At 43.3% G+C, this 27,370-nt stretch overlaps 1 protein-coding gene and 1 long non-coding RNA gene across 7 annotated transcripts in view; one reads left to right on the top strand and one right to left on the bottom strand.

Moving 5' to 3' along the window:
- The window catches only part of CACNA1I (calcium voltage-gated channel subunit alpha1 I), a 1,298,213-nt gene extending 1,283,966 nt beyond the window's left edge, over positions 1-14,247 (bottom strand). For 4 of the 6 annotated variants that reach the window (XM_033929508.1, XM_033929510.1, XM_033929513.1 and 1 more), the window contains exon 1: positions 13,058-13,441. The gene's annotated coding sequence lies outside the window, so the exon portion shown is untranslated. Of the gene's footprint in view, positions 1-13,057; positions 13,442-13,555 lie in introns of those variants that run through there. The other 2 variants (XM_033929511.1, XM_033929509.1) reach the window with 2 other exon arrangements.
- The window catches only part of LOC117353517, a 32,170-nt gene continuing 18,697 nt past the window's right edge, over positions 13,898-27,370 (top strand). Inside the window, exons 1-3 of the long non-coding RNA XR_004537964.1 lie at positions 13,898-14,289; positions 14,946-15,017; positions 15,743-15,868. This is a non-coding gene — a long non-coding RNA (uncharacterized LOC117353517). The remainder of the gene's footprint in view (positions 14,290-14,945; positions 15,018-15,742; positions 15,869-27,370) is intronic.

Below are 27,370 nucleotides of genomic sequence, written 5' to 3'. Positions count from 1 at the left end.
GAATGGGGATTATGGCTTGTACTTGGTTGGTTTTGTGTTTCCGGGAAGGGGGGGGTGGGAATCGACACACCATGGTGAAATGTGAAAAGAAAGTTGGTATTCATTTACTTGCCTTGTACACTGTGGTGTTCTGTATATCGTTTGGCTCTTTTTGAAAATCAATAAAATATATTACTCTAAAAAAAACATAAAGCACTATGTTTTGTGCATCTGTCCTTGAGCATTATTGTTCTGTGGGTTTCAAGTTTCTTTATTTTTTATATATTGTCTATCAAAACAAATGTCTAGACGGTGTACAATATAAAAAGAATGTAAGGGACAATTAAAATAAGTTAAAAAAAAGCAGACAGGAAAGCAACTGCGCTTGGTGTATCCTTGTAAAGAGATGGCACCTGCTCTAAGTTTTGTTTCTTTTTACTTTTAAGATAGTTTATAGTTTATTAACTTATATTCCACCTTTATCCAAGGTGAATAACATGCATAATTAAAGATATTTAAGGTTCTACTTTTACCATCTTATATTGAGAGTCACATTTAGACCATCATCATCCCTGTGTAAAGGGGGAGTGGCATGGACATGTCAAACATTTATCTACATGGATGGGCATTTTCTATAGGATGTCTAAAATCTGACTACGTCTCTGCAAGGACATTCAAAAACCAGGTTGGGAAAATGGCCATTTATGAAACTGCAAGACATCTATCTTTTTTTTTTATGGTTTGTCTAAATGCTCAGGGTTGTCCAACCTTTTGCCTTCCCTGGGCCGCACTGGCTGGAAAAAAATTAGGGGGGGGGGCACGCAAACGCTGCAGAAAGAGTAAGCCTCACAAAAACAGGAATAAAAATGGCTATCCAGTTAATTCAAAGCTGACAGGCACACCATAGCCTACTGCCAGAAATCTGAGTCATAGCCCTTAGACTGGTTTAAGCAATTTAAGGAAATCTATATTGGAGCATCCTTACTCACTGAAATATTTGGAACACTGTTACATTCAGGTAGTAATTGTAGAAGCATATCCATGTGTATATAGCACATTGACACCTACAGTTTGCTTAAATGTGTAAATGGCAATTTCAGAAAATCACTATTTTACATATGGAGAGCCACCACGCAGAGATTTCAAGGGGGCAGGAGGCTCCACAATGTCTCTTTGTGACATTTAGCAATTTATTTGCTCATCTCTGAGGAAAGCTTCCATGCACTCACATTCCAAATGCGATGAATTCTTTAACAAAGGGGAAAACATTTAGACCATTGTGAGAGGTTTGAAATGCAAGCCTCAGGATCAAGATGGCAAACAGTTTGCACTTTCACAGGCCATGCAATCCAGTTCTATATCATAGGTGGCTTATGCACAACTAAAGAAGCCACATTGGCATGCACCGACAACACTGCCATAATAACCATGCACAGTCACTTATGCACCAAAACAGACATTTACACTTAGAAAAGCAAGAACACTCCTTCCTCGGGCCTAATCAAAACCAGACTCTACATATTTGACTCCATGATCCTCCTACGCAAAGAATCAGCAATCTAACAAGAGAGAAAGGAAGGGTGGGCTCCATCAACATTTTCCTGTCAATCCAGTGCAGAAAGATTCAGCACATACTACTAAACAAGTGAATTGGAGAGTTACTAGCAGATGTGACCTAATGAAAGGCCAGTACCAATTCCCGCCTCCTGCCACAGCTGGAATGAGAAAGTGACCAGAGAAAGACCACGGCAGAGGTAGCAGAGCACATGTCTTTTAATTCCATAATCTTAGCATATAAATATAAGCATATTTGCATGCTAAAATTATAAACTGCTGGCACTTATGCTGGTGAATTGTAATATTCACAAGTGCAACTGCTAAACACACGATTAGTGTGTAAATGTATATTTCTACAACACACAAATCTCATAGCATGCAATGGTGTACTAAGGTGGGGGTCCGCCTCAGGCGGGCGTGGCACCCGTCCTCCTCTCTGCCCCCACTCTTTTCCCACCCCCCGACTGCTGCATGCTGCTTCCTTTCCCCCTTCCCCCCATACCTCTGTAACGTTCGTGGTGCAAGCAGCAACCCCCAACCTGCTGTCGTGCCTGTCACCTCTTCTTCTGACATCACTTTCTGGACCCGTGCCTAGGAAGTGACGTCAGTGGGAGGGTCCACGCAGGCGTGACAGCAGGTTGGGGATTGCTGCTTGCACCACGAACGTTACAGAGGTATGGGGGAAGGGAAGTGGCTCGCGCACATAGCAGTGGGGGGCCGGGGAAGGAGCATATAGGGGGAGGGGCAGAGAAGGGGGAGGGGCAACACTGCCCCGGGTGTCTCTCACCCTCGCTAAATCGCCGATAGCATGTACTGTAAATGCAAATGAGTGTGTAAAGGGGGAGTGGCATGGACATGTCAAAACATTTATCTACATGGAGGGGCATTTTCTATAGGATGTCTAAGTCTGACTACGTCTCTGCAAGGACATTCCAAAACCAGGTTGGGATAATGGCCATTTATGAAACCGCAAGACATCTATCTTTTTTTTTTATGGTTTTTCTAAATGCTCAGAGGTGTCCAACCTTTTGGCTTCCCTGGGCCACATTGGCAGAAAAAAAAAATTGGGGGGGGGGGGGGGGGGGGCGCAAACGCTGCAGCAAGACAGAGGAGGGAGTTGGCAAGACAGTAAACGCCCAGGGGCAGCAGAGGAAAGCACTGCATCACGGGGCCGCATGCAGTCCTCGGGCCGCAGCCCTTAGGACATCTATCTTTTGTGGCCATTTTCAAAACTGAAAACATCCTAATGAAAACATCCAAAACAAACCCATTTGGATGCGAGAGGGGCCAGCATTTTAATGTACTTGCCACTCAGATATGCCAACGGGCACCTTAGGATGCACTGCTGTGAACTTCACATAAAAGGTGTCAGGTACATTTTTCACCATAACCCCCTTGTAGTGTATTGGAGCCCTCCAAAACTCATCCACAATCTACTACATCCATCTGTCTACCATTCCAACAGCCCTTATGGCTGTAGGTGTCACCTATATGGCATTATAATAGGTCTGGGGTATGTTTTGGTGGCCTCACATTTTTCTCCATAAATGTAGTGGGTAGGGTGGGATATGGGCCTGGATTCCCCTCTCTGTGGTTCACTACTCCACTCACCAGGCTACTTCAGAAACCTGCTTGCTGCTCTACTAGGATTTCCCATAATATCTGCAGCTGTCATAGAGGCTGATATGTTATGTACTGTTTCTTTCACATCTTTATGGGGTGGGAGAGGTCAGTGACCACTGAAGGAGTATGGAGGGGTCATGCCATCATGCATCCTGTAGTCATCTGGTCAATTTTAGTACCTTTTTGGCCCTTATGCACTTTTAAAACAGGTCTAACTCCAAACTTCTAAATGATGCCCCGATAACTGATAAAGTTTCACTGGCTCCCAGTTTACTTTAGGATCCAGTTTAAATGTGCATGTATAATCTTCAAGCTTCTCTTTGGAATATTTGATTCTTTTGTCCCCTTATGTTGTAATACCCTTAGACCTTGCCATTTGAGAAACACACAAAGATAAGTTAGCCTTCCCTTCTTTTCGTTTTTAAATTCTTTATTCATTTTTGCATGTTACAACAAGTGTAGCAGTTAAACTCATATGAACCTAAAGATACACACTTGATTCACTCTCATATATGCTTTAAGTATAACATTTCATAACAAATTAATATTCTGTAATATTTAAAAAATTATGTAAGAAATCTAATATTTAAATTATTCTTATAGAATAGAATAACCTCCCCTCTCCTCCCTCCCTACTCAATAATACATAAGAACATAAGAAGTTGCCTTCATTACTGTAAAACTATTCAAATAGTCCTGTATTATGAAATAACAACAAGTAAAGCCCACCCATTTCCCCCCTAATCAAATATCTTATCATGGGAAAAGTTAATCATTCATTACAAAAATCTTTTAAGGGAATTAAATCTGCTGGGAAGCTCAGTCGATCTTTTGTTTTCAAGTTGGTAAAGATCTGGAATGAACTTCCTGCAATTACGTAAATTCCTGAAAACTGTGTTGTTCTCACAATTTTTAAATGGTTTAACTACAGCCTCAGCAGGGCGAAGGTAGGGGAGGGACATTAGGGTGGGCAGACTGGATGGGCCTTGGCCCTTATCTGCCGTCTATTTCTATGTTTCTATAGTTATTTTTCTTATGTACTTTAGATTTTTAATTAGTTCTTCCTTCTCCTATGTTTTCTGCTATGCACTCTAGTCTTAATTATATGTGAACCTAGTCAAGCTCCACTGGGAGATGACCTGGTATATAAACCAAAGATTAGATTAGATATCTTCAAAACAGTTTCATTATCCCTGTAACACGTCCAAGTCCTAAGGCCATCCTAATCCCACCCAAAGCATGCCACTGCATGCCGTCTAAAAAGTCAGTTTCAAAAATCAGCACTTGGACGTTTTGGCGATTAAAACATCCAAGTGCCAGTTTATGCTGATTTTTTGGACACCTTTCTGTTTTGAAAATGAGCCCCATAAGCTATAAATACCGACAAATATGTGCTAAAGTGCTATATTTAGTCACATACATTTATGCCTGCAAAATCACATGGCATAAGTGTGCATGCTTAAATATTGGCATGTAAATACTGACTTACACTATATATTCTAGAATGGAATATGAGGGTCCAGATTCCATCATAGAATTCACACTCAGCATACTGCATTTTGGCACCTAAATTTTAGCACCCTTTATAAAATTGATCCTCATCACTGAAGTGATCCTTCAGAGCACAGACTACAATATTTCAGTTCAGAGCATCCAGGAGCAGGGAAAGAAGTGAAAAATGAGAGATTTCATTAAGGCTGCAAATTAATCACAGTTAACTCTGCAATTAATGCATTATTACTAACGATTAAGAAAATTAATCTCATTGCAGTATCTTCTGTCTCCTCCAAACATCTTTTCTGCTCTTTTCCACTCCTAACCCCTTTCCTTGGTGTGATCCAGTATCTTTCCCCCATTCACAATTCAACATCACCAGACCCCATGCCAGTCTACCTTAAAGATGGTCTTCTGTTGCTCGGCAGCATTGCACATTTGCTGCCTACAGCCTTGTCTGAAGCTTTCCCTCTGACCCATCCTGCCCATGCAGAAACAGGAAGTGATGTCAGAGGAGATGGGACAGGTTACAAGGAAAGTTGATCTTGTCCTACTTCTAAGCTGTTTGTATTTGTACCTTCACCGATTATGTACGATCTTTAGATAATTCTTGTTAACCACGTCAAACTCCGTGGTGTATCGTGGTATACAAATAAAATTTTATGTTATGTTATGCTATGTTTGTGCAACACTGCTACTGCCAGGGCCTAATAGAAGACAACATTTAAGGTAGTTCAGTGGGGGGAAGGGCAGACACCAAGCCATTGGTAAGGAGGGAAGTGAGCTGTAGACCTATAAGCAGAACTGGAGGGGCCACCAGTAGAAGCTAAGGCCAAGGTGATAAGCAGCCATTATTATTATTACTAGTGTTTAAGCCCGTTACATTAACGGGTGATGTATGTGTAGACTTTTAGCACAATTTTTTTAATCTCTGTCCGTCTTTCTTTCTCTCTCCATGCCCCCCTTTCTTTCCTTCTGTCTCTGTCCCCCTGTCTGTGTGTCTCTGTCTTTCTTTCTATCTGTCTCTTCCCTGGCCCCCTGTCTTTCTGTCTCTCTATCCCTGCCCCCTGTCTTTCTGTCTCTCTCCCTGACTGTCTTTCTTTCTTTCCGTCTCTTCTCCCTTCCATTTACCTCCCTTGTCCCCCTGTCCAGCAGTAGCCCTTTTCCCTTCCTTTTACCTCATCCCTGTCAGTTCCTTTAGGAGTACTGGTCCCAGCGATCATCTTTGCTGCTTCTGCTGAAGCCGCTGTCCCGGTGCAGCAGTAACCGCACCGTCTTCCCGGGTTTCTGCAGCGCCCGCACCTGGGTAACCACATCACCCTCCACTTTCTCTCCCCCTATCACCTGGATCCCCGGACCCTCTCCTCCTCCTCCCATTGCCGGGGTGCCTGCAGCGCCCCCTTCTGTTCAGCTCTCCCCAACGGTCACACCCTCTCCCTGTCCTCCTGCTCCAGGGTGCTCGAGTACCCCCTCCCCCGCGCACCAGACGGGGGGCAGATGACAGAAAAGAGGGAGGCCAGGACACCAGCGTGAAGAGGAGGAGGGGGAATAAAAAGCCGAGCATGCGACTCCGTGTGGTGGGCCCTCACTTGCTGCAGGGCTCTGCGGGCAGCACTTGTTTGTTGTTGGTCAGCCCCACTTCCTCACTCCCTTCTCCGGCATAGAGCTCGCTACAGGGCAGCCGCATGGGTCGTAGCCTGGAAACTGTCTCGAGGGAGGGCGATGGGGAAACCACTGCAGGCAGAGTTCTACTCTACTGTGTATGCAGGGCATGGCACCACAGATCACGGACCCACCAAGTTTGAAGTGCGCAGGCGCGCTAAGGGTATTATTATAGCAGATAAGAAGAACTTGGTGCTGCTCACCACCAAGTCTGTGTCATTGCTCATGTGGGAGGGACTTGGGAGAAGAAGAGAGGGATGGAAGAAAAAGAAGTGGAGAGATGTTAGATCTTGGGGCTGATTATTAGTCCTTTACAGAAGAGAAGGGGGATGGGATGGATATACAGCATTCTGTGGCTATAGTCAAAGTGGTTTACATATTATATAAAGGTGCTTATCTTTTATCTGGAGCAATGGAGGGTTAAGTAACTGGCCTAGAGTCACAAGTGGGAGATAACTAACTAACTAACCTTTAATTGTGCGATCAATTGTGATTAAAAATACTAATCAAAAGCAGCTCTATTTTTTATACCTCAATACTTAAAGAATAAATTGGCAGAATCTTAGGTGACTGCCCAAACCAACCTTCTCCTATGAGCTGATGCTGCCACCTCCACCACTGATAGCAAAGAAAAGGAAAAGAGAAGAGGTCTAGCATAGTGACCACCAGGAAAGGAAAAAGAGAGAAGTCAAGTATAGTGACCACCATTCTTCCAGTCTCTAAAATGTACCAAAAATAAAGTCACAAGCTGAGGGAAATCTTTGATGGACAGAGGCAAATATCAGCATGCCCACCCCAGAAGCCAGCAAAATATCATCCATGCAGCATGAGCAAATTATGCCATTGGGCTTAAAGGCTGCTGTTCACATATTCATTCATTTACATGTCTCAGCAGGTTGTGTAGAACAAAGACTAGAAAGATTAAAAACCTTATTGAAAAGAACCTATCCATGGAAAACATTGTGTAGGGTGCGGTGCATTGGATAAAGCTACAGCCTCAGCACCCTGAGATTGTGGATTCAAACCCATGCTGATCCTTGTGACCCTTGGCAAGCCACTTAATACCACCCCCACCCCCATTACCCCAGGTACATTAGATAGATTGTGAGCCCGCCAAGACAGACAGGGAAAAATGCTTGAGTACCTGAATAAATTCATGTAAACCATTCTGAGCTCCCCTGGGAGAACAGTATAGAAAATTAAATAAATAAATATAATTTTTGAAAGACAGCACATAAAAAATGCTGACTTCTCCCTGGGAGTTCCTGACCCACTCAGTCCTTTTTGCTGCAGAGAGAGAGAGACAGGTTGCCTGGAGGAGGGAGCAAGTAGCTGTCCTAGCCCTGCTTTAGTGGGCTAAATTAACTCTTGTGCACATGAAGATCACAGACTTCTGCAGAACCCAGAGACAAAGAAGCAGACAATGATGCTAACTCTGGTTGTTTTCGCAGCTAAAATGCGTTTTTAAGATATGGGCTTGAAAGTTGTGTGCACACTGCAAATGGCTCCTGTGACTTTAGACATGCCATCTCTGATTCTGGCCAAGTGCTGAGCCAAGGCCTTCATTTAATGGCATATCACAGATTCCAATTTCACTCGGTGTTTACATTGGCGATGAAGTTACTGCCATTCTTGCTGGGATGAATATGCATGTGCCTTAGTTGAGGAACACTGATATAAAGTTAGCTTTAGTCAAGGTAGTTTGCTTATTCAAGGTGTAGAGAAGAGAAAGACCCGAGAAGCCGAGCGTGGGGTAAGAAAAATTGTGGGGACTCTGACCATATTTTTGCTTTTAATTGGAGTAGAAAAAGTAGCAAAAGTTCAAAGCCACAGTAATATTTTTCCTTTTCCTTTCACAGCCCATCAACCCATCCTCCTCTCCCTCTCATCCCCAATTTCAGTAGCTTTCAAGGCAAGGATGACTCAGTTCTGTCTAATCCTTAACAATCCAACTGCACCTTTTCTCTTCATTCAATCCAAAGCCATTACAGGCCCCCAGCAACAGCAGGGGAGAGATGGTCATTAACTAGAAGTCCGGAGAAAGGTGCAGTGGAGAACACAGCATGGGTTTTTCTATACAGACACAGAAAAGCTCACTGTCCATCCCTACGCGCATGATCTCAGATGGAAACAAAAGACAGAGAGAGTAAGAGTCACGGCAAAAAGATCTGAAAGGGGGAAAGAAAATGAGAGACAAGTGAGGCGAGCAGTCAGTGTATGTGTTTGGGGAGGGCATTTAAAGAAAGGGTATAGAGAAGTGAAATAAAACTATAGGGGGGGAATGCAGTGGCTCAGGGGTATGAGCTTGGTTCAGCTCCTGGCTCAGTCGCTAAATGCTAGAAGCACTGGTGAGGCGAGGAGAAATATACATGAAGAGAAACTAAGAAAGAAAGGAGAAGGGAGGGTGAGAGACACAAAAGAAAGAGAGAGAGACAGCTTGCTGTAAAGACGATAAAACAGATCCAAATACATTTTGTCATTTAAGTGGCAAATTTTCAAAACACTGTGGGGGAGATGAGTGTATCAAACCTGTTATTTGCTGTTGTGTCTATGTGTATATCTGTCTATTTCAAGAGCTTGTTTTTCTCTTCCAAGTCTCTCTAAAATCTCATAATTCATGTCTTAAAATTTTCCAGCACAAAAAAAAAAATGGTGTACATTCAGAGCACCATAACACATTGCCAAGGTTTTCTGGCAACCTGATGGCAATTTGGTGACAACAATTTTGGGTGAGTTTTGTCCATTTCCCTGTTTCCACATCACCAACATCTTCCACCACAATGGAAAGAATGGGAAGAGTATAAAAAAGGAAAAATCCCTTGTTTGACCCATGATGTGACCCAATTCTCCCCCATGCATACCACTAACAGGAAGAGAAGAATGAGGGGAAATATTCATGGAACAGCCTGTGATCTATCTGTTTGGTAAACATCGAAAGCCTTTAACCAGCATTCAGTATTTTTAAATTGTGTGCTAATCCATTTCTGTAACAGCCATACAGAACAATCCAATTTCATTCCCAAGCCTGGGTTCTGCTCCCTGCACCAACCATGAAGGGAGATGCTTGGAGACAGAATTCACAAGCCCATGGGGATGGGAAAAGAAAAGGGAGGAAGTCTTAGGGTTACCATGTGGCTCCAGAAAAAGAAGGACTGATTGAGACATCCGGGTTTTACTTCCATTGCTTTCAATGAAAATAAAACCTGGATGTCTCGATCCATCCTCCTTTTTCTGGAGCCATATGGTAACCCTAGAGAAGTCTTAGTCATTGCATAAGGGTGACACCTATTGGCCAACATTAGCATGTATATGGGTTCTGGATAGAGCCACACTCCCCCTAAGGCAGGGGCTGTCACTGCAATGGGGGAGGAGCTGTTGGAGGATGGTTATAAAATAAGGAGACATCCCAGGGCAACCTATCTTAATTTAGGCTAGAAGCATTTGAGCTCCGAACCCAAAAGAATCAAGAGAAACTACTGGATCACACACAAAAAAATATTTTGACTGCATCTTTGGATGATCAGAGTTGTGTGTGGGTCCCAGTACTGCAATAGGAAGGGGTGCTGCAGGTCATGACTGGGGGGCAACGGCTGAGTTATGTGTGGGCGGTCTCAATACTGGAATAGGAGTGGGTGTTGCAGGTCAGATCTGAGGGCCATTGGCAGAGCTATTTGTGGGGGGGGGCAGTACTGCAGGTTAGGATTGAGGGGCACTGGCAAAGCTCTGTGGAGAGGTCTCAGCACTGGAATAGAAGGGTACACTGCAGATCAGGATTGAAATTTGCTGGCAGAGTTGTGTATAAAATTCCAGAACTACAACAGAAGGGAGGTGCCACAGTTCAGGAATGAGGCACATTGGCCAGATTTGCAACTAAGCACATGCCTAGAGGCACCTGTACCACTAGGCACTATGGGTTATAAGCAGTTAGATATGCTTATTTTAAATAAATCACTGACATCATCACCTAACAGTCTATGGAAACACTACACTTGGATTTTATATAATGCACAACAGGTCCATCCCTAAGGAAGGATGAATCAGGACAGCTGTCCTCGGATCCTTCACAGGGGGGTGAGGCAGTGAAGATTCTGCACTATGGACACGTGAGAAGTAAATGCAGCCGTCTGTGTTACCCTCCTCTGCATAAGTCACAATCTGAAATTGAATCACTAATCTAACACTCTTCCCTAAATACAACCTTTTCCCTCAGTGTATAAAATGTTATATGAAGAACCTGATTGAAACCTCCTTCTTTCATAAACCAGTAGATACATCACCTCAAGCAGGACAATGAATGTGCAGCGAAAGAGTATTGGCCATGCTTATCAGTGTTAAAGACAAAATTTTTCCGTTGAGGCCCCAGCCCCCGCAAACATAAAACCACCATGAACACACGACCAGAACTGCAAGTGACTAGAAAACTAAAAATACCATTTTTGCATTTTTAACTATGCTATAGTATGCCACTGCGCCTTCTGTATATTAATGAAACACTCACTAACCCCACCACCACTCAACTCACAAATATTGCTCACTGAAACATAATTCAAAGGCCACAGCTGCAAGTAGCATGGAGGGAAGGATTGTTTCAACAGAACATCTGAAACACCACCTCAAATAGAAGGGGAAAACTCCTCCATCAAAAGTATTGATAACTGCTTACCCATTTTATTTTTTTTTCATTCTATTTTGTTACATAAAATATTAATCTAACCACAATTATTCCCTCTACACCTTGAAGCCTCACTGATTTGGTCCTCCTGAAAAGTGCTCAATTATCATTTCACTAACTTTTTATCACCATATAGCTCATAATCAGCCTTCTATCTATGCATACTCTGTCCTCGTATCCCTGCTACCTTTCTACAAGATCCATGGCACCCCAGTGCCTCACACTTCGAGCCTTATGAGCTCTCTAGGCTCTTTTTTTCTAGCCGCACCTTAACACTGTAAGCTCTTGAGATTGGGAACCTCCTCCCTTCTATTTTACTTAAGCAAGGGGATGAAAAACAGAGAAGCCAGGATTCAATTTTTCCTTCTCCCATAATGCTGCTTGTGACCTTGCACAGCTGCATGTCACAGCAGCATTATGGTTCCACTGCCTCAGATACAGAACTAGACTGTAAGCCCCCTGGGGATGGGGAAATATCTACTGTACTTGAATGTGACTGGCCTTGAGCTACCAACAGAAAAGCATGAACTAAATATACATGTTAATAGTTAAAACCAGTAATGTGGGACAGCACTGGCTATGCAACATGCTGCCATGCTGAAACTTGGGAACAATCCCCTGTCCTTATGACTGCTCCTTGCTGCAGAGGCAACATTTATAGTCTCTGGTGGAAATAATTTCAACCATCACTCAACAGTGACACCTGCTGGTAGGATTCAGAATACATTCTGTAGCTGGCTGTAGCTACCAGTACTCAAGAGCTGCTTGCTCTAATGTCTGTGTTACAGAGTAAGGCAAGTTTATCGTATTCAAGGAAAATAAAACCCCAAAACATACATGAACATTGTCAGTAAGTCTTTCCTTTTTGTATGCCAGGAGAAAGTACCATGCCCTCTTCACCTCACAAAAAGTATTGTATAATAGGGGTTGAGGGGATGCAAGGGAAATTTCATCACTCCCTAAATGAGACCAATTGCTATATCAGCACATGCATCATGCTCCTAAATTCTGAGATTTCATCACCCTAAATATAGAACAATTACATACAGACTCTCCTCTGAATCTAGAAACCCAAATTACTACGGATGCTTGCTTGTGGTTGTAACTGCTCAACAAATTCACTGGAAGAAGCTTTTGTTATCTTCTCCCTTCCCCCAAACACACACGCAATATTTGAATTATAGATTGCTTTTCCCAGCTTGGGCTATATTTGCACCCAATGAGACTGCAGAGGAGCTTAGTTTATGGCATCTGAAATAACCCGCTCACTGCATAATCCGCTGCTCTGCATTCTGAACTTGAGTTCTTTTAGTGCCCGGGGGAGGGGAGGGGGGATAAAAAAACAAAATCCCAGACAGGCAACAGTATGTCTCTAGCGAAATGCAGCCCTCAAAGAGAAGCTGGCACCTCCAGTGTGCAAAACTGGACACAGGTAGGGGAAATATTAGTCACAACAGACTATCCCGTAGAAAGGGAGGCCAACAATTACCAGATAGGTTCAATATATGGGAGTAAATGATTGTTTAATGTAATAATTGTATAGTTATTAGTGCGTTCTATGCAGTATTTAGGATTTACCAATTGTATTGCATTATCAAAGTTTGAAAATCAATAAAGATTTTTAAACAACAAAAAAAAGAAGAGTCGAAAGCGTGTGTGTTAGATGCACTGGGGGATTGCAAAACGCTTTATTTCTAATACCCCCCATCCCCCTCCCCAGCATAAAAAATCCTTCCTCTAAAATAGTCCCAGGATCATCTTTAAAGAATTGAAGTGTGAGGGGGTTGCTCACGTATTTTTGTTGTGGGGGAGAACGTTCGGGTGAGGTGAAAGCTAGAACTGAAGAAGGAAAGAAATGAATTGGCCAAGATAATATATTGGGGGGGGGGGGGTTTTAACAAAACTTTAGCCCCTGGAATTGTTCTTTTTATTCGCATCGATTCAACTGTGGCCGAGTCCAACACGCCAACACTCTAATTACAAAAAGCCGTCACTATTTCCTAATCAATATGCCCTGGTCCTTGGGAAATTGGTTCGCAAATTATCTCCTAATCCATAAAACACACGCACAAAACCAATGTTTTCTCCTACTGCGATTAGCGCACAGGTACGTCGCCTCCAGTCAAGTCGAAACGTTTCTTCTCTCCCCTCCCCTCCCCACTTGTCTCATTGCCAACGACATCAAACGGCTTTTACAGGTGCACCGAAACATGAAAACATTTGGTGTTTTCGCTCTCACCCCCGACCATGAACCCTGTTCGACCTTGCAAACTTTTTCAAGGGTTTGTGTTTTGGGGGTTTTTTTTCCACGGCCCGTGACCCTGACCCAAATCTAAATATATTTTCCAATTCCTTTAAAGCCAGGCAAGACTTCCATGAACTTGTTGGGGGGATTGCTGCGAGATACAGCCACTTGGGTTTCTAGCCTAGGTCAGAGCTGCTTTTAAATGCTAAAAGACATTAATTATAGTGATGAGGACGGACGGGGGGGGGGAAGGGGAACAACTTACCAAACAGACAAAAAATAACTATAGAAGGTTGAACTTTTCAGTTGCTTCTTGCACTCACCTTTGCATGGAAAAGAGATTTCCCCGGGGACTAAATCCAAAAAGTCATGTTAGTCACATATCCTACTGTTTTGTGGAGGTGGGAGATCTCTCTGCCCCCACACCAACTCCCCAAAAATGGAATTAACGAGAGAAAAAAAAAAAAAGGCGAACATTCACAAAAAGCAAAATCCACTAACAGGAGCCAGCAAAGGGAGAAGCCGCTTCTTCCGAAAAGACACCGAGATCAGTAGCAAATCCATGGCTTTAAGCTACCAGGAGAGAAATGAGCGGACTACTTGTCCAGTGCCCCCCCCCCCCCCCCCTCTAAAATAATGCGACCAGCGCTGAAGAAGTAGCTTTTCTGGAAGGGTTTTGGTTTTTTTTTTTATTATTATTTAGAATTGTTTCATTTTCGTGAGGCGATTGTTTCCCCTTTTCACATCTTTCCCTTCAAAGCAACGATTAACCCTGTTGTACAGCTGCGGCTGCGGAGAGCGCGTGTCGCGAGCGGCTCTCTCCTGACGAAGCGCGCGCTGCAGAGCCGAAGGAGCCCGGGGCTGAGGGAGGCGGGAAAGTGGTGGTGGTGGGGGGAGGTGAGGAAAGGAGAGCGCGAGCCCGGCAACCGCATCCGCACAGTGACACCCAGCGGCGGCAGCTCGCCGCCCTCCGGCGCCAACTTCGTCGGGAACTTCCGGCCGCCCGCCGCACACGCGCTCGAGAAATCCCAACTTCTGCGCTCACGAAGATGTAACAGTAAGAAGAAAGGAACAAAATAATGCCGAAAAATCGTCCGGATCGGTGTTTTATTTATTTTTTTTAAATTTGTTCGCTTTCGCATTTCTTGCACTGACTACTGCTGCAAGGTTTTCTGCTCCTGAAAACTCCTGGATGTAGCAGCAAGGCTTAGGGAGCCTTCCTCAGCTTCCAGTTCTCTCCGAGGTGCTCGGTTACTTGAGAAGATAACCAAGGCAGCATCTTTCTGTGTGCAAAAGAGCCAAAGACCTCAGGAGGTCCAATGCCGATACTTCAGTTCGTTTTGGGAGTTTATAGATTTCTCCCCAATTTTTGTACTTTGTTTCATACATTAGTTTTATTTAAAAAAAAAAAAAAAACACCGTATGATGTATGCATGTAATTTTGAGAGCACCGAATGCATGTCCCCATTATGCAGATGTTTAACCTGATGCTTCTACCCCAAATCTCACTAAGCATCATCTCCTTTCCCAGGTAGTGTGCAAGAAAAAGGGATGAACAAGGAAGCAATTCTACTTCCTATTTATCTTTTCCTTTCATTTTATTCGGGGAAAAAAGGAGAATCTGGAGAAATAAACATTGCAGAGCAAAGAACTACTCTTGCTTCCTTAAGCTAGCTCATTTTACTTGTTCTGTCTCCTCTACCCCATCTGTAGGGAACAAGAAGTGAGGACGGGGTGGTGCTGAACTGGACAGCTGAGCAAGGAATTCCATTTTTGTCTACATAGGTATTTCTGTTTCTAATTTATGGTTTACCGGTCTTAATGCTAATTGTGATGCTGGGCAAGTTAGATGACTCTCCATTGTCTCTGATAGAAGCAGAATTTAAGACCTCTGGGAAAGAAAATATTTACGTTTACTGAGCTAAAGGTGTGAAACAAAACAAAATCTCTCTGATTCCTTTAAGGCAAGTTGAAATCTGTTTTGACCTGCACAGTTCTATCAATTGCATGGACAGAAGGAGTTTCTGCTATTGGTCCCCTCCAGCGATTGTGAGGATGTTTGGTGGCAACTTGGTGGGCCCAGGCAGCTAGTGACATGCCATTGTATGTAAAAAGTCAGCATGGAGGCATATTCTCTGGGGGGAAAAAATCCATGACACAATATAGATGAGCAAAATGGTGGCCTGCTGGGAGAAGCCATGTCTTCTTGTCAGTTTGTGAGGGCCCTTCCAGCTAGTGTAATCAGTATGTGGTGAATCTGTGATCTGCTTGGCTGACCAAGGTGATGTATTCAGCTAGGGTGTAATGTTGGTGTAGAGAAGGACCTGTAGCAGTCTAACTTGTTCTGTACTTCCAATAAGAGTTGTGTTTGTGTTCAAGGGCACAGTAGAGTATTTGCAATGTTGTCTTTTCATAAAGTTATTGCTGTTTAAATTTTGGGTGTTAATGTTATTTTAGTATATAGCAGGTTTGTTCTATAGGATGTTATGTTTTTGTTTTGTGTTTTACAGGTTTTTTTAAAGTTCCATCTTTATTATGATTTTTAAACAACACAAACAACTTCTCCAGGAAAACAACTCAGACGGCATTTACAGAGTCAACTATCAGTGAACCTTCAATTCTCTGAGGACAAGCAGGTATTATATTACATTATCTACGGAACCTGGTAAGGACAGTCAAAAAGTGTACTGTCACTTTAACACCTTAAGACTGCCTATGTCGCACATATGCTGGCGCCTTCCTGCATGATGTTGCCTCGCAGGAGGTTCCAGTTTTCCACAGAGCTGAGAAGCTGTGATTTAGAGTCTAAGCATGTCAAACTTATCATTTTTGTGCTTTCCCTTTTGTATTTTCTTTTCATTTTAATCATATATTCACTTTTCTTTCCCCCTGTTCGATTTCAAAATTTTGATTTTTTTTTTTTTCTTTGTTTGTTTTCAGGCTGGGAGAGTGAACATTTTTTTTTTGTATTCTAACTACTAAACCCCATCAGAGTCCTTTGACCTTGTATAAGTGATTTTTCCATCAATATCCATGGCTCCTAGCAGCTTCAAGTACTGCACTTGATGCCAAAGGACCATTTCAGGTACAGACTTGCATAATTGATGTCTCCAGTGCTTAGGTCCTGATCATCGAGACATTTCCTGCACACCCTGCTCACGTTTGCAGAAGAGGTCCCTTAAAGCCAGGAAGTTGCAATTTGAGAAACTTTTCAGTTCTTTGGGAGCATCAACTACGGCTGGAGACTTTGATACATAACCCTGTGCTATTCCAGCATTGACACTAGCACTGATGGCTTCAATGATCCATTCCATCCCTTCTTCATCGCTACTACCATCATCAGGGGAACTGCATAAGAAAGCAGAAGCATAAAGATATCGCTCCTTCAAAGCATGCATCGGTTTCATCTCAAGCATCATCGCCATTGACATACTCTAATCGATGCACCGATGCCCGATCATTATCTCTACAGTTGGTGTCTCGTCTGAGGCTTGCCTTGAAATTGAGGTCCCCAATGCCTTCACACCCAACACAGCCAGCACGTAATATACCTGTGCCATCTCAGCAAAGACAACTTTGAGCGCTATTGCAGATGGAACTGACTGGGATGCTACAGTTGCACCCTGTGCAAATTCCTGCATCAATACACCCAGTCTCAACCCAGTCTGAGTACCTCCTTCAAACTCCATTGAGTCATCTCTCTCAGACACCACAATGTCAAGCATCCAAGTCAAGGAAAAGCAAGTCCCATGCATCCTCTTCCAGAAAATAGAGTTCGTCATCACATTCTCAATGCTCATCTTGATGCTTACCTAGAAATTCTTCTCAACACTCACCTCAAGGATCTACATATACAAGGGCTGACATCAAGGAGTATGACTCAGACCTGTCACCATGCTCTTCCAGTGACTATCCTCACTTGAGTGCAGATGAGTCTCATGGAATATCTTCCAATCCATCTACTCCACCTCCTCATCAAATATCACCTCCTAAATGTCTGTCATCTACAAATGTTATCAAACAAATGGGAGAGATTTTTCCAATCTTTATATTTTATTGACATTTCATATATCAACACATGGCCACCAATAGGCTTTGAAGCAGTTTCCATTAAAACAAATGGAGTCTGATCTCACGGAAGCCCTAGACTATAAAAAGTAGCCTAAGGATTGCATAAAGGTTCCATTTCATAATCTTATGAAGAAAGCCATATTTAAAAATTTGGAGTCTCTGCTCTCTATTGCAGTGGCTCCAAGCAAATTGGATACACTACACAGAATCCAGTCTTGTCCAGGATTTGACAGACCACAATTGCACCACCAATCTGTGGTTGTCTAGTCTGCCTTGAAGCGAACTTATGCTAGTACTCCACTGGGCAGAGAAGGAAGAACCCTAGATACATTTTGAAGAGTATTCCAGGGTTCCATGTTCGCTAATAGAATTTTAAACTATAATACTTATATGACATTTTATATGAAATCTCTTATACAAAAAAAGTCCTCTTTTGAATATATAAAATTAGAGCATCTTAAGGCTTACCAACATTTAACAAAATGATCTTCTAGAAGCCAGGAAATACATGGTGCATTCTACATTTGATGCCTTTGATATCACCTCTCACACCTCAGCAGTCCCTATTGCCATGTGCATATAGGCATGGCTTCGAATTTCAAACCTAGACACTAACATTCAGGACAGACTTTCCAACATTCCCTTTATAGGAGATAATCTCTTTGGGGACTGTATAGAAGAGGCAACAATGAAAATCAAAACACACAGTTATTGTATGACAACCTTATCATCTTCCAAGTCGACACAGTCACAAACATCAAGGAGATGGCCCAATACCTCCAAAAGTTCAACTTACTATTCTAAATGAAAGTATAACCAATCTTTTACATCCACCCACTCAACAAATCAGAGGAGCCCTAGTTAACAGACAGCAGAAGACTCAATATCAGCCTTAATCCAAACAACAGCAGTCTTTTTGACTTCCTAATAGAGAGCATTCCCAATGTATCTCTAACTTTACCTCAGACTCTATCCATAGGAGGTCTACTCCACTACTTTTACCATTGATTGACCCTCATAACAACAGATCACTGGATCCTTCAAGTGGTGAGTCAGGGCTATGCTCTTCATTTGCAATAAAAAACTTCCAAACCATCCTCCAAAAGAGTCTCTTTTCAACTTCCTTCAAAAATCCTCCTTCAACAAGAGCTCTCAGCCCTCCTCCAAGCTAAATTCCATAGAACTAGATCCCTTGCAAGCAGCGGGGCTGTGGGTTCTATTCCAAATACTTCCTGATAGTGAAAAAGACCAGAAGTCTCCATCTAATTCTGGACCTATGTGCTCTCAATAAATACTTGGTGATGGAAATATTTTGCATGGTCCTCTCTGGGAATCCTGTTATCACTGTTAGAGAAGAATGATTAGGACCTAAAGGATAGCATACACCCATATTTCCATCCTATCTACCCACAGGAAATATCTTCGCCTTCAAGTGGAGATATGCCACTTCCAGTACAAAGTACTACAATTGTGGACTGATGTCAGCACTGAAAGTCTTCACAAATTTTCTAGTGGTAGTAGCTGCAGCCCTCTGCTCATTTCGGCTTTCATATTTTCCCATACCTAGACAACTGGTTCATCAAGGCCTCATTATCACTACAAGCTCAACAGTTCATCATTTCCACAGTTCATGTATTGGAATTTCTGGGGTTTGCGCTCAGTTACCAGAAATCCCATCTTCAACCCACTCAAACTTCTGGGCTTCAAAGCTATCATATAGAATTCATCTGGAAAGCAATGGGTTCCTGTATTAGCTATACAAGGCTCATGTTGAGCAAAGAGAGGGGAAAGGACTAAATTTTGCCTGATCTCATACATACAATGTAGTAGCATTGATGAGTTGGATGTAATAATAATAATAGCTTTGTTTATATCCCATCGTACCTTTTCAGTTCAAGACGGTGTACAACAAGAGGAGCTGTAGGACAGCGAGGTGGTATATTTCCAATTATTTCAGTACTCTCCAGAATGCCTCCTGGATAGCTGGTGTTCCCCATGCCTGTGGTCTTTATAACATCCTTCACATGAGATGTAGTTAGGGAGAAAAGCTTGGGGAGGAGGGGTCATAGGCTACTACACCCTTTTGGATAACATGGAAGTGGTGGAGAAGCTTGGCCAAAAAGATATGCAAGGCTTCACTGCTGGTACAACTAGTAAGAAACCCTGAATTTAGGCAGGTCACTGTTTTGGGATTAGGAGAGTTGAAGGGTTAGACCCTAGTGTGACTTTTGAATCTTTATGGCTAAGCTTTCTTGACCTCTGAGCAATTGAAGGAAACATGGGATATACTAGGGCAGTATTTTGGAGCATTTTTACAAATGCACACTACTATTTATCATTGCAACAGATTCATAGAGAGAAGTAAGTAATGGTGAATCAGACTAGGTTGTTTGGGGACACTGGTGACACACTACAGGCCAGTGTTCTTTGCCAGTTTTTAAGCAAGGGCTATTTGGGTCCAAAGGGCTGAAGGAGAGCCGACAAATATCTTCCAACACGTTGCAAAGATAATAATAATAGACTCACCTAAATTTCTGGCAATCTTTAAGCTTAGATGTCAGTTGTCTCAAATATCTAAACAAAAAATATGCTCAGAGACCTGGAGACTGTACCCGGAGAATTCTCCCCATATACAGCCTCTCCATCCAATCATAGCATATTTAATATAGTGTTAAGTTGAAAAACGGCACTAGACCTTTAAAAATCAAATGCTGGTCAAAAACAAGTAAAACACTCATCTCATCTTGAAGGTTCTATGGTGAAAGTGTCACATTTCCTCCCTGGATTATGGCACAGTGGACCTGGAGACAGCAGAAGACTCAAGGATAACTCAAAGCCTATTCATACACCCACCTCTCAATGGTACTTGACGCAAGAAACTTTACGACAACCTCTAGCGACACAGGCATGCGAAAATTGACCCAACCGTCTCCAAACTGCTGACCAAAAATAACAGACATCAAACTTTTCCGAAAAGAAATCAAAACTCTTCTATTCAAAAAACACCTTCCATCATTCTAACCTACACGCACACGCATACCCCCTCATAAACACCACCCTATAGTATCCCCTAGCCAAAATCCTTCAAAACCTTCCCCAAAAATCATACTCAGAAACCTAAAAATACAACCTCCATCCGGGATCAGAATATTGCTTCCCTTAACACTATGTAAGCAACCTCCATCTGTAACCAGAATATTCCGTCCCTCAACATCTATATAATAAAACCGTAGGCGACGCATGCGCAGTCTTATCGGCGTGCTTCCGTGATCCGTATGTCCGTGGCCGCCAAGACTGCAGCATGCCCCGCGCTTACTACGGCCCCACGCGAAGCTGACAAATTCCAACTACCCCCTCCTCTCCCGCAACAACCACTACCGCTCATACACTCCTGCAGGAAAAAAAAAACTCACTGCTTGCTCACACATTCAAAACAAAATTGACTACGGCGCTGCAGAAAGTCAGCTCTTTGCAACGGCCCCACACTCGCGGTCTCGCTGGGGTTTTTCGCGGTGGCGGCTCCTCTTGCGTCCGGCCCTGTGTACTTACTAGACTCCCCCCTTCCCGCAAAAAACGTTACCCGCTCCTGTTCAAGCGGCCTGCTGAGGTTCGCGGCCGGCTGTAACGAACCTCGCAGGCCGCTCTCCACATGGTAGCACGTTCCCTCTGACGTAATCGCGTCTGAGGGAACATGCTACCAAGTTGGAGAGCGGCCTGCGAGGTTCGTTACAGCCGGCCGCGAACCTCAGCAGGCCGCTTTGAACAGGAGGAACTGCCACCACGGGGATCGTGAGAAGAGCCGCCGAAAAAAAACCTTCAGCCACAGCAGGCCAGCACGCTGGAAAGGAAGTGGGAGGGGCCGAACGGAGCAGGGCAGCTCACGGTAAGAGAAGGGAATGGGGTGTGGGGGAAAATGCTTCTACTGTCTTCAGCAGGGACCTGGAGGGGAAGGGAAATACCGCTGCTGCTTCTGCAAAGGAAAGTGGGGGAGGGGGGGAAGAGAAGGGAATGGGGTGGTGGTGGGGGGAAATGCTGCTACTATTACACAGGGATTTGGAGGGGAAGGGAAATATCACTGCTGCTTCTGCAAAGGAAAGTGGGGGGGGGGGGGGGAGAGACAGAAAAAAAATACAGACAGACAAAGGAGGCTAGGGAAAAATTGCAGGAGGGAGAGAGACAGAAAGAAAGGAAGAAAGAGACAGGAGCAGGGAGAGAGACATAAATAAAGACAGACAGCCAGTCATATATTCTAGGACCCCCGTTAATGTAACGGGCTTAAACACTAGTTATGTAATAATCTTCCTAATTTGTATGTATTGCTATTGCTATGTAAACTTGTTATGTATATGTTATATACCTGATATGTAAACTCCCTGGAAATGTCCAATATTCACCCAATTTTGTAATCCGCTTAGAACCGCAAGGCATAGGCGGAATAGAAATCTCTAATGTAATGTAATGTAAAGGAAAACTGTTTAATAATTACTTGCATAACAAAAATGCTGTATAAAAACCATGCTTAGATAATACTATTGTTCATTCGTTGAATACCTTGCAATGGAATACTTATGGTGTTTTGTGTTGCATGATTCTCTTGAGCAAAATAAAAACATGTTTTAAAAAAATTAAAGGGTTCTTAGTAATCTTGCACCAACTCAGATCATAGCACATGTTTATACCACAATATCATGCTTAAACCAGCCAGTACAGGCTAGAAGAAAAAAGCCTCACTTCACAGGCCCACACAAACTGGAAGAAAGTAGAGACGTGCTTATTTTGACCCATGTGGGCTAAAAGAAGGTAGAGGAGATAGTTTAGAGGAAGATGATATTATAGATGCACACCCACTCTCATATTAATAGCTGCATTTGCATATGGCATGCATTTATACAGACGCTGAACAAACTATGCTGTACTTTCCCATACAAACATATGGATAAACACACAAACCTGTATACTCATGTAGAGACTGAAGGCATTGCATTTGCACATTAAGGAAGAAGAGATTGCATCCACCATGAATTAGCACATATACAGTACACATGTATTCATGTACATATGTACCTAAAAATTCTGTGTGTTTACCCAGTTCAGACAGTATTAAACAGACGCACCCTCAAAATATACTTCAGAAATGTTATTACACACAACCACATCTCATACTGTAATAGCCAAGCACATAGATAAGCACTCAGACAATGTGTAAAGATACAACATATAGAAAATATAAACAAATAAACACACACACAATAGCTATAGATATTATTATTATTATTATTTTGTTGGGGAAGGAGAAAGAATAGGGGATAGGCCCCTTAATTGCTTCTGTTCCTATAAGATCTTTACAAACTTTTGAAAACCAACAGTGACAGCAGAGTATACTGAAATGCAAACTGAGAATTCATCTCCTCACCCTCTGGCTCTCTCTGACCTGGAAACCCCTTCTTCTTGCATTTTGTTTATCCGCTCCCTCAGTCACCCCCTTGAACCCTCCATCCCTTCATCCGCCTCTAGGACAACTCTCTTGTAAACTCCCCTCTCTCTCACCTATAAGAGGATAAGAATTGTCCATACTGGGTCATACTAGGTCCATCAAGCCAGCATCCTGTTTCCAATAGTGACCAATCCAGGTCACAAGTACCTAACAAGATCCAAGTAGTACAACAGATTTTATGCTACTTATCCTAGGAATAAGCAGCGGATTTCCCCCAAGCCATCTCAATAATGGCCTATGGACTTCTTTTTTAGGGAATTATCCAAACCTTTTTTAAACTCTGCTAAGCTAAATTGATTTTCACCACATTCTGGGTTCAGAGCACTGTTATAGAGTAATTAATGCATGCTTATCACTCAGTGTGTGCACAGTAATTAAGAACCTTAAGAACATAAGAATAGCCCTCACTGGGTCAGGACCAATGGTCCATCAAGCTGAGCAGGCCGGTTTCCACGGTGGCCAATTCCAGGTCATCAGTACCTGTCCAAAACCCAAGGTGTAGCAATAATTCCATGCTACCAATACAGGGCAAGCAGTGGCTTCCCCCATGTCCTTCTCAATAACAGACTATGGACTTTTCCTCCAGGAACTTGTCCAAACCTTTCTTAAAATCAGCTACGCTATCCGTTCTTACCACATACTCTGGACAACGCGTTCATATTCTCTGAGTGAAAAAAAAATTTCCTCCAAATTGGTTTTAAAAGTATTTCCCTGTAACTTCATCGAGTGTCCCCTAGTCTTTTCTAATTTTTTGATGTGAGTGAAAAATTGATCCACTTGTACCTGTTCTACTCCACTCAGGATTTTGTAGACTTCAATCATATCTCCCCTCAGGCCGTCTCTTTCCAAGCAGAAGAGCCTTAACCGTTTTAGTCTTTCTTCATATGAGAGAAATTCCAATCCCCTTTACATCAAGGTCGCTCTTCTTTGAAACTTTTTCTAGCGCCACTATATCTTTTTTTAGATAAGGAGACCAGAATTGAATGCAATACTACTGATGAGGGTCGCACCATGGAGCGATACAGGGGCATATAACATTCTTGGTCTTGTTACCATCCCTTTTTTAATAATTCCTAGCATCCTTTTTGCTTTTTTTGGCCGCCACTGCACATTGGGTGGAAGATTTCATCATATTGTCTACGATGACACCCAGATCCTTTTCTTGGGTGCTAATCCCCAAGGTGAACCCTAGCATCTGGTAACTGTGATTCAGGTTATTCTTCCCAATGTGCATCACTTTGCATTTGTCCACATTAAATTTCATCTGCCACACCTAGAAGTCGCAAGATTATGGCTGTATAGAAAAAATAAAGTTATTATTATTTGGACGCTCAGTCTTCCAATTTCCTAAGGTCCGCCTACAATTTTTCACAATCCGCATGCATTTAACAACTTTGAACAGTTTTAGTGTCATCTGCAAATTTAATCACCTCACTCATCGTTCCAATTTCCAGATCATTTATAAATAAGTTAAATAGCGCTGGTCCCCAGTACAGACCCCCCTGCGCACTCCACTGTTTACTCTCCTCCATTGAGAAAAATGACCATTTAACCCTACCCTCTGTTTTCTATCCGATAACCAATTCCTAATCCACAACTGAACTTTGCCACCTATCCAATGACACTTTAATTTTCTCAGGAGCCTCTCGTGAGGAACTTTATCAAAAGCTTTTTGAAAATCTAGATATACTATATCAACCGGCTCACCATTATCCACATGTTTATTCACACCTTCAAAGAAATCAAGCAAATTTGTGAGACAAGATCTGCCTCGGCTGAACCCATGCTGACTCCGTCTCATTAAATCATGTTTGTCTACATGTTCCACAATTTTATTTTTTATAATCGTTTCTACCATTTTGCCCAGCACTGAAGTGAGGCTTACCAGTCTGTAATCTCCCAGATCTCCCCTGGAGCCCTTTTTAAAAATCAGCGTAACATTGGCCACCCTCCAATCTTCAGGTACTACAGACTATTGTAGCGACAGGTCACTAGCAGTAGGGGCCGAAATGAAGGAGGGCACCACCTTTGCTGATATTTGCATTACATCTGGTCTTGACTAGAGAGTTGCACAGGAACGGGGACGACAGGAATCCCACGGGAACCGCGGGTTCCCCCTTCGGGTCATGGGGATCCCGTGGGGGACGCCCCCTATGGTCGCGGGGATCCCATGGGGACGCCCCCTAGGGTAACGGGGGATCCCGTGAGGACGCCCCCCTAGGGTCGCGGGGTTCCTGCAGGGTTGGATGCACTTGAACTGTGAGGCTCGTCGTCTTTTCCCTACCTGCCCTGCCGCAGCACACAGCCGACCCGGAAGTCTTAAGGCTTAAGCAAAGCCCTCCCTCTCTCCGACGTCAGCACTGACATCGGGAAGACTTCCGGTCGGCTGTGTGCTGCGGCAGGGCAGGTAGGATAAATTTAAGGCAGTGGCGTACCAAGGGGGGTGGGGGGTGGGAGGGGGCGGTCTGCCCCAGGGCAGCCTTAGGGGGGGTGCAGAGCCGGCCAGATCCCCTTACCATCGTGGCGCTTTCCCCCAACCAACCGACCGACAACAGGCCCAGTCCGACAAAACTCCCTGCCCTGTAGCCGCGAATCTAAATTACCTTCTTACAGCAGCTGGATTCAGGGCAGGGAGGTTTGTTGGACTGGGCCTGTTCTGTTGTCGGGTGGGTGAGGAAGCGCCATGAAGGTAAGGGGCAGGGAGAGAGAAAGGGAGGAAAGGTGGAGTGAAGAGGAAAAGACGCTTAAGGGAAATGGGTAAAACTGAGGGGGGAGAAGGACGCTGAAAGCACTGGGGAAGACAGAAGGGGAGAAGGATGCTGAAAGGACATGGGGAAGGCAAAGGGATGGAGAAGGACGCTGAAAGGACATGGGGAAGATGGGGGAGAAGGACGTCTGAAAGGACATGGGGAGAAGGACACTGAAAGGGACATGGGGAAGGACAGAGGGGGGCAGAAGGATGCTGAAAGCATATGGGGAATACAGAGGGAGGAGAAGGACGCTGACAGGACATGGGGAGAAGGACACTGAAAGCACATGGGGAAGACAGAGGGAGGAGAAGGATGCTGACAGAACATGGGGAAGATGGGGGAGAAGGACGCTGAAAGGAAATGGGGAAGATGGGGGAGAAGGACGCTGAAAGGAAATGGAGAAGAGAGAGTGGAGAGAAGATGCTGAAGGGAAATGGGGAAGAGAGAGTGGGGAGAAGACGCTGAAGGGAAATGGGGGAAGAGAGAGTGGGGAGACGATGCTGAAGGGAAATGGGGAAGAGAGAGTGGGGAGAAGACGCTGAAGGGAAATGGGGAAGAGAGAGTGGGGCGAAGACGATGGCAGGGAAGAAGACAGAGATGCCAGACTATGGGGGGAGGCGGAGGAAGAAGATGGGTGCCAGACCAATTTGGAAGAGGGGAGAGAAAGGGAAAGGCACAGTAACAGAGCAAAAGGAAGACGCAGAGAGAAGAGAGATAGTGGATGGAAGGAATTGAATGAGACATGAGGGAAAGCAGAAACCAGGCAACAAAGGTAGGAAAAAAAATTAATATATATATTTTTTTTTTTGCTTAGGATAAAGTAGTATATTAGTTGTGTTGATAAAAATTTTATAAACATTAGAGGCTATGTAGAAACCCGTTTTACAAAGTATGTATTCTTCCCAATTAATATTTCCAAATTAATAAAGTCTCTTTGCTTATTTGTAAATGGGTTTCTACCAGAGCCTTTAATTCAGTAGTATAATTAAATGAAATAACTATTTCTGAAGTTTATAGGGATGGGTGGGGACGGAGGGAATCCTCGCGGGGGACGGGTGGGACGGAGGGGATTCCTTGCAGGGACGGGTGGGGATGGAGGAGGACTTCAGCTGATACAAAACACTGCCATTAAATTAATATATAATGCTAGGAAATACGATCATGTCTCACCATTGTTAATAGATGCTCACTGGCTTCCAATGGTCATAGAATCACCTTTAAAATAATAATGCTCATCTTTAAAAACTCTAGCCTCTGACGAACCTCAATTTATATCTAGACTATTAATACCCCACAGTTCTCAATGCTCACTCCGCTCTTCTGGTCAAAATCTCCTTACAGTCCCCTCTCTGAAAATTATTGGAACAAGAGAGCTGACATATTCTCTGTGATGGGACCTCAATGGTGGAACTCCATGCCACAATACATTAGAAATGAAAAAAGACATTACAAACAGTCAAAAAACTTTTAAAATCCTACTTTATTTAAAGATGCTTTTAATATTTAAATGTTTAGTGAGATTCCAAATCATGCTGTTGGTTTAACTTCCCTTACCCTCTTGTTATTTTCCATTCTTTCTACCCTAAATTGAAAATTGTAACTTTTATTCTTTCCCTCCCAACTCATGTTTGTTTTGATGAAAGAACACTGTTAAATGTTTGTTTCTTTTTATTATACTCTATTTTGATTTTGTACATCGCTTAGTGATTCTAATAGGCGATTTATCAAATTTATTAATAAACTTGAAACTTGATTCCTCACGGTGATGGGTGGGGACGGGTGGGACTTTGGACAGGGACGGGTGGGATTTTCTGTCCCCGCAC

The sequence above is a fragment of the Geotrypetes seraphini genome, chromosome 2 (assembly GCF_902459505.1).
Source record: "Geotrypetes seraphini chromosome 2, aGeoSer1.1, whole genome shotgun sequence".
Taxonomy (NCBI): domain Eukaryota; kingdom Metazoa; phylum Chordata; class Amphibia; order Gymnophiona; family Dermophiidae; genus Geotrypetes; species Geotrypetes seraphini.
The sequence above is the reverse complement of the archived record's forward strand: the minus strand, read 5'-3'. Positions and strand labels throughout refer to the sequence as shown.